The sequence below is a fragment of the Ovis aries genome, chromosome 2 (genome assembly GCF_016772045.2).
Source record: "Ovis aries strain OAR_USU_Benz2616 breed Rambouillet chromosome 2, ARS-UI_Ramb_v3.0, whole genome shotgun sequence".
In the NCBI taxonomy this organism is placed as follows: Eukaryota; Metazoa; Chordata; class Mammalia; order Artiodactyla; family Bovidae; genus Ovis; species Ovis aries.
In genome coordinates this window covers 1,819,333-1,832,086 of record NC_056055.1, presented here as the reverse complement: position 1 = coordinate 1,832,086, position 12,754 = coordinate 1,819,333, and the positions used below count along the sequence as shown (strand labels likewise).

The 12,754-nt window shown below is 59.0% G+C and overlaps 1 protein-coding gene across 4 annotated transcripts in view; it reads left to right on the top strand.

The window, feature by feature from the left end:
• The window catches only part of EIPR1 (EARP complex and GARP complex interacting protein 1), a 67,931-nt gene that overhangs the window by 29,615 nt on the left and 25,562 nt on the right, over positions 1 to 12,754 (top strand). The window lies entirely within an intron of this gene.

Sequence of the window (12,754 nt, the reverse complement as noted above, 5' to 3'; positions counted from 1 at the left end):
TAAAACGGGCTGCCCCAGTTGGAAGGGGCGAGCGCGCCCTCCGACCGGCGGCCTGCTTAGGAGAGTCCCTTGGCCAGCCGTGAGCACAGGCCTGTTCTCCTTGGGGTCTGAGGGCCCGCCTCTGCCTGTGGAGGGTGCAGGCCTGTGGAGGGAGAAGACCTGTTCTTCTCGGGGTCTCAGGGACCCCTGCCTCTGCCTGTGGAGGGTGCAGGCCTGTGGAGGGCGTGGGCCTGTTCTCCTTGGGGTCTGAGGGCCCGCCTCTGCCTGTGGAGGGAGAAGACCTCTCTCCATCAAGTCCCCCGTGTGTTGCTAGGAGCCAGGTTGATCCCAGAAGGCGAGCTTAAGAAGGAGGTAATTTATCATCTTCGAGTGGAACCCAACCGTTAAGGACCAGCTTCGTCATCCCCTGACAGTGCCCTTGGGGTGAAAGGGCACACGGTCTCTTTCAGGAGCACCAACCCCGTCACGCAGCTCCGCTCATGACCTGATACCGCCCAGAGGGCCCCCTCCTGACGCCGTAGCACTGGGGGCTGGGATTTCAGTGCAGGAACTGGGCGGGGGTGCAGACTTTGAGTCTGGTAATTTGTTATGAAGAAATAGGCGTTGCTTCCGTCTCTCCCCGCTAGGGTTGTCATCTTGGCAGAAGCTGCCCGAGTGCAGCTGGTCATTTTCAAACCTGTCGTCTTTAACGGAACTTACATTGTAAATACTCTGGTAAAACTTTTAAAAATATACCTTTTTTATAGTATTATTTTGACCTATATCATAATGCATTTAGCAAGCAGCTATCTTTCCTAGCTTCCCTTTGAAAGCAGAAAGGTTACACATGATAAATATTCGGGGCCCAGCAGACTCAGATACAGAGAAGGCATTCAGGTATGCAATGAGCTGTGCGCTGCTCACATAAGATGCCATCCCATTTTGCCTCCATGTGAATCCTAATTACAGAAAAATTGAATTCTTGACCTCCAAGTATCTGTGCGGTGACGCTGGGTGTGACCGTGAGCTCTCCCCGAGCTGCGCCCCCCCGCCCCAGCCATCCCCACCGCTGTGGGCGCTGGCGCTCACACCTGGCGGATGCTCAGTCCTCGACGTGGAGACTGGATTCAGAGACACCGAGCATGCTCATCGAAGCCGGGGAGTCTCAGGAGCTCGAGAGAAGCTGAAGGTCAGGTCTCTTTTCCATGCTGACCGGAAAGCGGAGGGCTGGCTCCCCAAGGGTGGAGAGGTTCCCCAGGCCTGGATGCTTCCCCCTGGAGTCCCAGCTCCTGGCCTGGCCTGTAGTGTGAGGGGACGAGACAGGCTTCCTCTGTCCCTCTTGTGGCAGAAACAGACACGTGTGGTCCAGTGGCCTTTTGCCTGGCTGGTCACAGAAGGACAGGGGATATGGGTGCCCTGCCCCTGTGTCTTGTCCCCTTTCTGTCCCTGCCTTCCCTGGGCCTGCTTCGCCCTCGTCCCCATCACCTTCTTCCTGGGCAAACCCTGGGGCCAGATTCAGCGCGGACAGCCAGGTGGCAGCCGGTGTCTCGAAGCCCGAGTCAGAATTAACACCCTTTAGGAAACACTCGCAGAAGCGTCAGCAGAGTGGATTGCTGTGACCGTGGCTTAGGGGCGGCTTTCTCTTGACCGTGTTCCGGGTCCCCGGGAGCGTCTGCTTTCCAATCGCAGTCTGACCCCCAACCCCCCCCCCCCCCACGCGTTAGTGACAAAAGCACCTTCCCTGCAAGGGCCGTCGCTTTGCATCTTTCTGCGTTTAGAGACAGGCTTTGCGTCTCTGACGTGACGTGACGATGACCACTCAGCTCTGTCCTGGGCCGTTTCCGCCCGCCGGCCTGGGTCTAGACCTTGATTGGGCACCGGCTCACACGCACGTGTAGACACAGACCCTGTGGAGGAGAGCGTCGGGAGGCGCAGCAAGAGGGGCCTGGGCTCTGCGAGGCTGGGCGTGGCCGCGGGGCAGGCTGCCCCACGGCGAGGGGCAGTTTGAGCGCCCGCAGGAGAGGGGACAGTGCGCGTGTGCACGTGTGTGTGTGTCACGCGTGTGCACAGATCTGGGAGACTCTGCTCCAGGGCCTGCCGAGGGCCTGAGCTGGGCAGCGTGCCAGAGTCCAGGGAGCGGGCCGGGCTGCCGTGTGGGTGGGAGGCTGGTGGCAAGGGCTCTGGAGGGCCCGGTGGGCCCAGCTCTCAGGGTGGTGGGGCATGCGGCGGGGAGGGAGGCGCGCGTCCGTCCATCCCACGGCTGTTTGTCCAGCTGCTGCCTGCTCTGCACGTCCAGGGCTTGAGGAGAACAGGCCCTCCCAGCCTCCTCCCGTCCGCACCCAGCTGTGGGGCAGAGGTCGGACGTGCCAGCCGGGGCCTCTGGTGTGCGTGATGCCCCGTGTCAGGAGCACCCTGGCCTTGGCCCTGATTGTAGGGGTGGGACGCTGGGAAGCCTGGACGAGGAGCGGTTTGGGTTCAGCACTGGACAGGGAAGTGTGTCCTGCATCCGGCCAGCGGGCTACAGGGAGGCGGGTGCCGCTTAAAAGGAGGTGCCGTGGGCATCTCTGCGGGGTGAAAGCTGAGGCGCTGGCGCCAGGTGCAGACCAGCCCTGGGCCTGCGGTGCCTGCCGGCGGTGAGGGCGGGGGGCTTGTTCCGTGCCCCACTGTTACGAGTCTGAGCTCGGTCTGCTTGCGGCACGACAGGCTGATAATGGAGAGATGGGCTGGCGGGGCAGAGAGTAGTGGCTTTACACAGAAAGCCAGCAGACAGAAGACGGTGGGCTTGTCCCCCCCGAGGAGCCGTCTTCCAGAGTCAGAATTCCTGCTGCTCTGATACTAAAAGGGGATGGAATAAAGTCAGATGCTTCCTCCTTCCCTTTGGGCCCCTGGAGGAATGTGTGAATTTCTTCCTCCTGGAGCCGTTCACAGGTGGTCAAGAGAATTCCTGTGAGCTAAACCAAGCTTGCTTCACGCTGTTACCTGGGAGCAGGGTTCCCGGAGATGGGCCGTTGCGGATAACTGAAGCCTGGAGGCAGCATCTCTTTAGTGAGGAGCGTGTGATGGAGCGCAGAGGTTCTTCCTAATGACCCCCGGTGTCCCGGCTAGGGCGTCAGCACCCAGGGCACTCTCAGCCTTCGCCTGCCTCCTGGGCCTCCGTTTTTGCCCCAGGTTCCTGCTGTTGGTTGTGGAGGTGTACCTGGGTGTCTGAGTCGTGTCAACTCTCCTTCCCTCTGTCCACACAGAAGGAAGGGACATTCTGAGGCTGGTGTCCTTTGTTTAAAGCCAGATGGAAGGCGAGAGTGGCCTCAGGGTGGATGAGAAGGGAGGCAGAAAGTGGGTGCTCAGAGGCCAGGGAGGACAGTGGCAGGGGCCTGACTCCAGCCTCCCTCGCCATCTGGTGGGGAGATGGAATAGACAGTTCTGTCCTGGGAAGAGCCCCGCGGGCAGTGAGCGCTGCAGAGTGAGCCTGCATGGGAGTCCTGGGCGTGGAGGACAGCGTCTGATCTGGGAGATGGTGGGGGGCGGGGGAGAGCGCACTGCAGCCACGGCAGGGTGGCTGCTGCCTGTCCACGTCCAGGTGTGGGGACGCGGTGGCCTCGATGGACATCCAGGCTGCGTTCTGTGAGTGCCCCCTCTCAGCCACTCGCTTCCTGCGAGAGGAGGGCTGATGGAAGGCCCAAAGATGGAAGGCCTTGGGCCCTCCTTTGAGAAGCACCCCCTCCCAGTAGACTTTCCGCAAGCGCAGGGCCCCCCCACAAGTGCAGGCCTCCCCTCCCCGCAAGTGCAGGCCCGCTGTTGTGTGTTTGGAGTAAGACAAATCTGTTTTGAGAGGTCAGGCTTCGAGGTGGGGTGTGTCTCCGCCGTCCTACAGCGTCTGACCCAGTGTTCAGCAGAAGCTTTTCTCCGAGATGGTGAGGATTGCCCCTGGGATCTTCACGTTTGGACTCAAGTGTCTGCCACCCGGACGTGGCTAAGGGTCCAGGAGTGACAGTTGAGGAGCCCGAGGGAGGGTGGGGGAGGGGAGCGGAGGCAGGCCCTGTTGCTTCGCGACATCCCCAGCCAGCATCTCTTCTTCCAAGAAGCTGGCCATGGCCTGGCTTTGCAATGGCAGCACTTTGGTTGTCACAGCAGTGTCCCTGCGTCACTGATGGCTGTCTCCTGCTTGATGCTGCCGGTCAGGGAGGCAGAAGGACTTCCCAGACGCCCTGGCAGACCTTTTCCAGCCGCATCGTTTGCTGTTTCTCCATCGTCTGTTTTCAGAGGAGTTGGCTAACTTTAATGAAAATTTCTGAAACTACTGAAGAGCCCCCAAATCTGGTTCAGATTCAGTGTTTGAGCCCCCTTTCTGTTTGGGGGTGAGGTCGTGGTCTGTGTTTTATGGAACCTGAACGGCCTGCTTTTCCAGCGAGGAATCCGGGTCATGTGGGGCCCTCTCCGCCTGCGGCTCCTTCAGCTCCTCGCTGTCTAACTCACCTTCGAGATTTCTCTACTCGCCTCGGAGCCGATGGGGGAACAAAGCCCTGGGTGGGGGGCACACTGGCAGGGCCCCCTGGGAGCCGGTGGGGTCCTGTGCTTCCACTCCAGAGGCCGCGTGTCCAGGGTTTCAGAGGAACCGCTGCGGGGGAGGGACAAGAAGGGTCTCTGGAGTGGCCGTGGGGTGCCGGTGAGCTGCAGCGTGGAGGCCGGCGGCCGGGGCGGGGCCGGGGCGGGGGACAGAGCGGGGCTCGTCCCCGTGGGAAGGGCCTTCCTGGTGGTCCTCTGCTCTTGGGAAGACAGGCGGTGCTTTTACTCGGCTCTCCTGGTGGCTCCCTGCGCAGAGAGGGAGGCTGAAGGAAGGAGCATGCTCCTGAGAGCAGCGGGGTGCGGGGGAGGAGCCTGGAGACCGCGGAGGGGGCGGGGCGAAGGGGCGGCCTGGACGACACACCTGCGGGCAGGTGAGTGGAGGGGGCGGGTAGGCCTGTCTCCTGCGACCACCCCTGCGGACTCGGATCCTCGGATCCGTCCACCCAACCCTTCCCCAGCATGTTGCCTCTCGCCGGGGAGGAGGGTCAGGTCAGGTGTCAGCAGGAAGTGTTACCTGGGTCCACCACACAGACACTCCTCTGCACCCGCCCGCTTCTCAGCCTCCCCGTCAGAAGCTTGGAGATCGCACCGTGTGACTGACTTCAGCTGCCTTTGGACTTTGCAAAGATCTAGCACTTGAAGCTTGTCCAGGAGAAAGTACTGTAAATATGTAAAATGTTATCAGACCTTCCAAGTAACTTGTGTGTGTGTGTGTGTATGTTTCATGGAAAGATCCAGAATTTCCAAACAGTGACCCTGTTCATTTGAAAAAGACTGACGATCACACAGACGTGGTTTAAGTTGGTCTCTTACTTCTGTGTTTCGGAATCCCCCTCACGTCCTGCGCTTCGAGCCATTCTCAGTAAAACAGAGGAAGGAATGAGGAGTGTTTCCAGTGAGAAGAGGACGGTCGGTTGTTCCAGGGCTGTGCGCTCGTTTCTAGTTGGCAGGGGTTGTTTCGTGAGTGAACGGCCCAGAGATGGCTCCTCTCCGCTCTGTGCTTTGCTGGGCTGGTGAGGGACGCTGTGTCCCCTCGTCAGGCTCCGAGATGAGCCTGCGTGTCCGCGGGCAGAGTCAGGCTTCTGAACTGGCACTGGCCCCATCACCCCGAGAGCAGTAATGGGCACCAGCGGGGTTCCCCGCGCCTGTGGAGGGCACACACTTCAGTGGCCGTTCCCTGGGCAACGGTGACCCGAGCCAGCTGGCTCCATCCCTGCCCGGCAGCACCCGTACCTGCCAGGAGCCAGTGCTGCAGCCATAACCGTCTGTGGGCTCTGATGGTGTGCGTTGCAGTCAGGTGTCAGGGCCCAACACGAGGAGGAGCCCCTGGGCGGCAGGTCTTGGGGCGCTGGGCCAGACATGTGGCCACAGCTGTGGGGTGTGAAAGGTGCTGTGTCTGCAGGAAGTCGGGTCAGAGAAGGGCAGAGCTCTCTGGGGTCTGCAGTGGGCCTGCTGGAGGGTGGGGCCTCGGGGCAGCCCTGCGCTGCAGACCTGCAGGGTTGATGGTCAGGAGGGGGCCCTGGCTGGCCCTGACCTGCTCTCTGCCGGGCGCCTGTGTAAGGGCTGCGGAGCGAGAGGCAGGCGGCTTGGGTGTGTCCCTGTGGTTGCTCAGCGCCACCCACGGGTGCTGCCGGACAGACTCGGGGAGTCAGGACGGCGCTGGAGCCTGTGGAGTCCAGCTACGGCTGTGAACGTCTCTGGGGGTCTCAGGAGTAAGGATGGGGGTGGCCCCAGCAGAGCTGGGACGCAGGGCCAGGCTGGAGCTCTGGGGTGAGTGAGACCGTGAGTGTGCACCTGTGCTTTTGGGGCCACTTGGCTCCACCTGGCTGGGTGTTGGGGCAATACAGGACTGCGGAAGGGCCAGCAGGCCGGCTGGGGTGGGCAGCCGGGGCTCTGGGCTAGGAGGCCACAGAAAGGTTGCTGCCAGCTGGAGGCAAGGGGGCCCGGAGGGTTGAGGGTTCTGGCCCACTCAGGGGTCAAGCTCCCCGGACACCTGGCACCGCACCACTCACGGGACCCCTTGCAGAGCCCACCCCCCCGCAGCACCCAGACCCTCCACCAGGAAGGCCTGGGCGGTGCCTGGGCAGCGGCGGTTGTCACAGAGCAGGCTGCCGCCAGCGCCTCCGGAGCTGAGACAGGAGCACACGGAAGGCGGCATCCCAGCTTTGTGGGCGCACGGGCCCTTCTCAGGCCCTTCCTGTCACCTCTGCTTCTCCTTTAAAAGCAGCCCCATCCTCTGGTGGGCCCCCGAGACAGGCAGCCCCTGGCCTGGGTCGGTGGCTGTGGCAGGGGCACCGGGACGATGTGCTGGGGGTAGGGAGCCGCCCGCCCTGTGGCGATGGGCCGGCTGCTGGTGGTCCTCTTGGCCACTGTGCCCCCACGCCACCTCGAGTCAGGGACAGCAGCCTCACCGCCCGGGGAGCCGCTCCTGGAACCTTCTGCTGCCTTGCAGGTGCCCCGTGGGTTTAGCGTGGGCGTGAGGGAGCTCCGCCCACAGGGGCCCCCAGACGTTCTCCGTTCCCCCGCCCCACAGTGTTCCAAGGGGAAGGGGACGCCACGCTTCCTGTCCCACCGGCTCTGCTGTCCCTGGAAGGGTGGGGACTGTGCTCCCTTCCCGTTGTACCGTCTGGAGTCTGCACGCGATGCAGACTCTGAGAGGGGGTCCGGCCCGCCGTGTGTGGGTCTGATGGTGAGACAGGGTGCGATGTGCTAGGCAGGGATTGCGTCAGCTCTCACGGGCCCCTTTCCTCCTGCCGCTGCTGCCCCGGAAGTGGCTGGCTTCCCAGGGGAAAACCTACAGTACGTTCTCGGGGTGCTGCTATGGGGTCGTTCCTCAAGGGTTTCCCAGAAGGCAGGGCCCTGTCCTATGAACTGTCTCAGGAGCCGAGTGAGGGGCAGTGACTCCACCGTGGGGACTCAGGGCAGGTCCCACCTGGTCGGTCTCGAGTCTGCAGTCACACCCACCAGGCGCTGGAGGACCTGGCTCACCTCCTGTCTCCTCTGTGTGGCCGGAGCCCAGGGCTGGCACGCTTCCTGCCTGTGCTTCCCGGCGCTCGCGGCCTGTTCCCCGACCCTGCTCCTGCCAAGGCACCGCCCGCCCACCCTCAGGCATCTCAGGGAGGCACCGCCCGCCCGCCCTCAGGCATCTCAGGGAGGCACCGCCCGCCCGCCCTCAGGCATCTCGGGGAGCAGGGTTCCCACCGCTGGAGAGACGCTTGGCTGCCCTTTGTCCCTTACCGCAGGTTCCTGCGGCACCTGAAGGCCAGGTCTGGTGGGGAGGTGTGGCGGGCACCTCCCTGGGCACTGGCGGGCCAGCCAGGTTACACCAGCTCAGCCAGATCCCACCTTGTCCATCGTGCTCAGCCCGTGTCAGCCGGCGGAAGTCTCTGAAAATAGCCTCAGATTCCGAGTCACCGTGCCCCATGGAAGCCTCCTCGCCTGCAGCTGTGGATCAGACTGTATCCCCGGCCCCGGCCGGGCTTTGCTCAGGCTTAGAAAGGCGCTAACCTCCTCCGAGTCTGTGAAACCTGGACTGCTGCTCCCCACCGCGGTCCGTGCCCGGCGTGGGTGCACTTGGCACCCTCGAGGGCGCTCTTCCACCCATTTGCCCGATTGCCTTTTTTTCTCACTAAGTGCCTTCAGCTCGAGCGTTACGTGTGAAAGGCAGGCTGGCATCAGGTGGGCCTCCGAGACACAGCTCTCAGCGCACGCTTTCCCTTTCAGAGCGCCGGGCTGTTCCCAAGCCAGGAGGCTTCGGCTGGCTCTGAACTGGCGTGAATGAGCTCCGTGAGCCAGGGGTGGGCAGTTGGGTTCCTGGGCCTCGGTCTCCTCATCTGAGAATGCGGGGTGTGGTGGGGAGTTGCCTGCACCGGGTCGTCTGTGGGTCTGAACCTGCAGTGAAGACCGGGCTCGTAGGAGGTGGCCGTGTCCATGGGGCGTGGGGTGGGGGGCTCCCCGTCACTGGAGTGGAGCAGTAACTGGCAGTTCCCCTGCGGGGCCTGACTTCAGGGTAGCTTTGAAAACAGAGATAAAAGAAGAACGCCTCGGTGGTCATTACAGCATCTTCCTTCTAAAGATCGGGTTTCCTTCTCAAAAGCACCTCGGGCTCTTTGATAGCTGGTGGATGTGTGTGGAATGCTCAGTCGAGATCCATGCAGATTTGGAAACCTTCAGAGTTTCAGAGCCAGCTTGCGCGTCTCGATGGGTGTACCTCCAGCGTCTCTCATTTAGCGCTGCTTACCTTCCATTTCATCTGCTTCTGATGACTTGGAGAGTTTCGATAACGCCGACCGTATTCCTTGGACTGAGAGCGCTCCCTGACAGTACTCTGCAGGCCGGCACGTCTCCCGGGCGGGTGATGTCTGCAGGCGCCTCCCGGTGGCTCTCTGGTCTTCCTCAGGATGGGTCTGGTGTTTGTCGTTCAGTAAGGGGCCTCGGACTTGCCTCGTGCTGATGGAACTCTTCCCGCCAGATGCAGTCTGGTTTCAGAACCGCCGGCCTCCATCCCTGGTCTGAAGCAGGCCCTCCGCACGCCTCACTGGTCCCCGGGCCCTTCCTGGTCTGGCCCTTGGAGGCGCCAGCCCTCATTTCTCTTGGCGTTAGCTCACCTTGTTGTATCCCACATGGGGACGTTGGCCACGCTCCACGCCCCGAGGTCCCCGGGCCTGCGATCCTGCTCAGAGCGCCTCTGTGTCCACACCCACGTGCCCACACCTTCCTGGGGACACGGGTGGGTTGCTCCGGTTCCCAGCAGCTTCCTTTGACTCCCCCGCAGGGAGGGCGTCTCCTTCCTTCAGCACCTCGCCTGGATTCGCAAAGCTCTGGACCTCGTGTCACGCAGCCATTTGCTCACACTCTTGCACCCTCCTGGGCCGTGTCTGGTCTGGCTGGGCTCTGTGTCTCAGCTCCCAGTCTTCTCCTCTGGGCTCCTGGCCAGACCGTTGCCTCCAGCCTCAAGTGCGCAGGGCGAGGAGGGGCAGGGTGTGCCTGTCCTCTTCCTAGCCCCCCGAGTGCAGCTGCCCTGTGGCTATTGTCCCCAAGACCCCGGCCCTACATGCCTTTAACTGTTAAAGTAGGCCCATGTCTCCACTGCCTTTGACAGGGAGAGGGACACTTTCTGAGGCTTCCACCTGACCCCTTCACCACGCTGACCCCAAAGGCCACGGGGCGGTGGGCCTTTTAACCCCTGCTGTGTGTCCACCCCATGGAAACGGCCTCTCTGGGTGGGTCTGCAGGCCTGGCGCATCTGCTGTGGCCTGGCTTTGTCCAGTTATTGCCTGGCCCCCCGTGCCCCAGTTTGACGGGGACATGGGACACTTTGGGTTCAGTGAACCTTGAGCTGCCAGAGTGTGGCCCTCTGCCCGGTGTGTGAGCAGCAGCAGGAGGTCCCTGGAGGCCAATGGGGTTGGGGGTGTCTTGTTACAACCTGCCTGGTGCTGCGGGGTCCTGCCTGCGGGGCCTCCGGCCGTGTTCCCAGCAGTGGGTCCCGTGTCTGAGACCAGCCCAGCCCAGGCCTGGGTAAAGGATTATGACCTCAGTGGAGTGACTCCCCTCAGCCTCCTGCTCGTTCACTCCTGTTTCCCTTGGCGTTTGTGTGGACGCGTGCCTGTGTGTGTGTGTGTGTGTTGGGCGGGGCAGTGATACAGGTGCGGAGGGCCATCTGCTCCGTTTCTTGGAGGCCGTCTCCCATTGTCTGTCGGCCAGTTGGCCTTCCTTGGCTGGTACCCTGGCCTGGTTGGTCGTTAGGATAATTGCTGCCCCCTGGCTTCTGGCAGTCACCTACCACCAGCAGGCCACTCTCGCTTTGGGGCCAGGTTTAACTGCGGGGGTCAGAGGGTGATCACAAACCTGTTACCAACAAGCCACGCTTCCCGACAGCTTCTCCTGAGAGTAGGGTTGCTGGGTACATGGACGTTCAACTGCCAACATGTTTCCAGAATGTTCGAATTATTTCACACTCTTCCAGCAACACTTGCGGGGTACGCTTGCCTTTATACTGAATTGTAGCCGTTCTGTCAGGTCCGCAGTCCGTCTTGTTCCGGTTTTGTTGTGCAATCACTGTTGATGTTGAGCACCTTTTCTGGTGCTTATTGACCATTCAGATGTTTTCTTTTGTGAAATGTCTGATTCAGTCTTCTGCCTGCTTTCGAAGATTGGGTTACTTGTCTTATTATTAAGTTGTAGAAATTCTTTATATGTATTAGATACAAGCCCTTTATCAGGATACAGATATATGTATTCTGAATATTGTCTCCAGGTTCTGCTTTATTTTTAAAGCTGAGTCTTTCCAAGAGCCGCAGTTTTAAATTTTGATAAAGTCCAGTGACTTTTGGTGAATGAAGTTCTTAATTATAAAGCAGCCTGTTATCAGTCTTTCCCTTTGTCATTGGGTTTTTCTGCCTCATTTAAGAAGTCTTTGCTAATTCCAGAGTCAGGATATTCTGCTGTGTATTCTAGAAAGATTTGTGTGGTTCCATCTTACTCAGGTCAATCTCCAGTGTACCTGGAGTTAGTTTTTGGATGTGTTGTGAAGTAGAATGCAGCTCATTTTTTTTTTTTCACATGGATACATAACTGATCCAGCATCTTTTATTGAAAAGACCATCCTTCGTCCGCTCCAGTAAGTATCATTTTGTCATTTTGTTTTAAATCAGGTGACCATCCCTGTGGAATCTATTTCTGGATTTCATTTTCTTTCTCTGGGCTATTTAACTGGGTATCAGCAGTAAATTAATACCAGATTGTAAACCATCTAGTTTGTTCTTCTGCGTGACTGTCTTGGCCATCTGGGTAGTTCACATTTCCATGGAAGTTTTAGCATTTCTTCCAAAAAAAAAAAAAGCCAACTAGACTCTGAGGATTTGGGGCTCTTTGCAGCAGAGAAGTTTCCCGTCTGTGGACATGGTGTGCCCCTCCCATCAGCAAGGCCTTTGCTCTGTTAGCAGTGTTTTGCATTTCGTATCTCTTTTATTTGAGGTATTATTGGATATTTCAGTTTCTAATTAATCATTAATAGTTCTTCAAATTTTGTTTTTAAAAATCTTTGTGACTCTGTAGATACCAGTTGAATTTTATACATCGTCTTTGTGTCTAGCAGTTTTGCTGATTTCCCTTTGTATTTTTACCATCTGTGTGTGTAGATTCTAAGCTTTTTACACATGTAGTTGTTAGCAAATAATAGTGCCTTTATTCTTTTCTTGTTCTTGTAGCTCTTTTTTTTCTTGCCATGCTGAAGTAGTTAGGACCTCTGGTGTGACATTAACTAGAGGTGGTAGCACAGAGTATTCTTGTCTTGTTCCTCTTCTCAAAGGGGAAGCGTGTAACCACCCCCAGCAGCCATGTTTGCAGGTGAGCAGGCAGCTGTAGGAAGAGCTACCTTTCCACTCTGGGGCAGAGCTCCCAGAGGGAGCAGAGTCCCCAGAGGGAGCAGAGTCCCCAGAGGGAGCCGTCCACCGGGCCCAGCACTAGCCGCGCCCCCCGCGCCCCAGCTGTTGCTGCTGCGCCGCCTGCCGTCATGTGCGGCGCGCTCCTCGTGCACACAGCCAGCGTTTCGCTCTTGGGTCACTAGTCCCATCACTTTTCAGGGAGGAGCTTTCTTTCTCTGTCATTTAGGAAGATTAAAGTGATCTGTGCCTCTGCTGGGTGAATGTTTTGGGCATTTGCTGCTGCTTCCAACTCAGAGTCACCAACTGTCTCTTCAGTTAGTTTTCTCTTTTCAGGAGTTCCATTGCCAACCCCAGGGGCTCTGCAGTGAGACTGTGGAACTTAAAATCTCAGCAAAAAAAATGCATTTCGCTCGTAGACAAGAACTGTCATGCTCTGCTTTGCATGGTTAAAGGTGGATGTGTCTACATAGGATTTTATTTAAAAGCTGCAACTCCCTGCTCTGTCAGCCCCAGTCAGACACATGAACAGAGAGCTGAGTCTGGGGTCAGAGAGCCGTGGTTGAAGGCCTGACCCTCCTGCTGACCGTTTGATCGAGGGTGGTGACGGTGCTGTGATAACAGCACCCGGGGGGCCAGGCATTTCCCCTGTGGTTACTGCTGTGGGGTTCTTGGTTGATTAGTTTGCGGTTTAGATTGAAGGACCATTGCATGTTGTAAGAAGTGGGACGTTTTCTAATGCATGGTAAGGTCCTCACCCTCCACCCCCAACCCCTGCGCTGCCTTATTTTTTGTGTAGGAATTACTACTCATGGGCATTGTTTTCTACA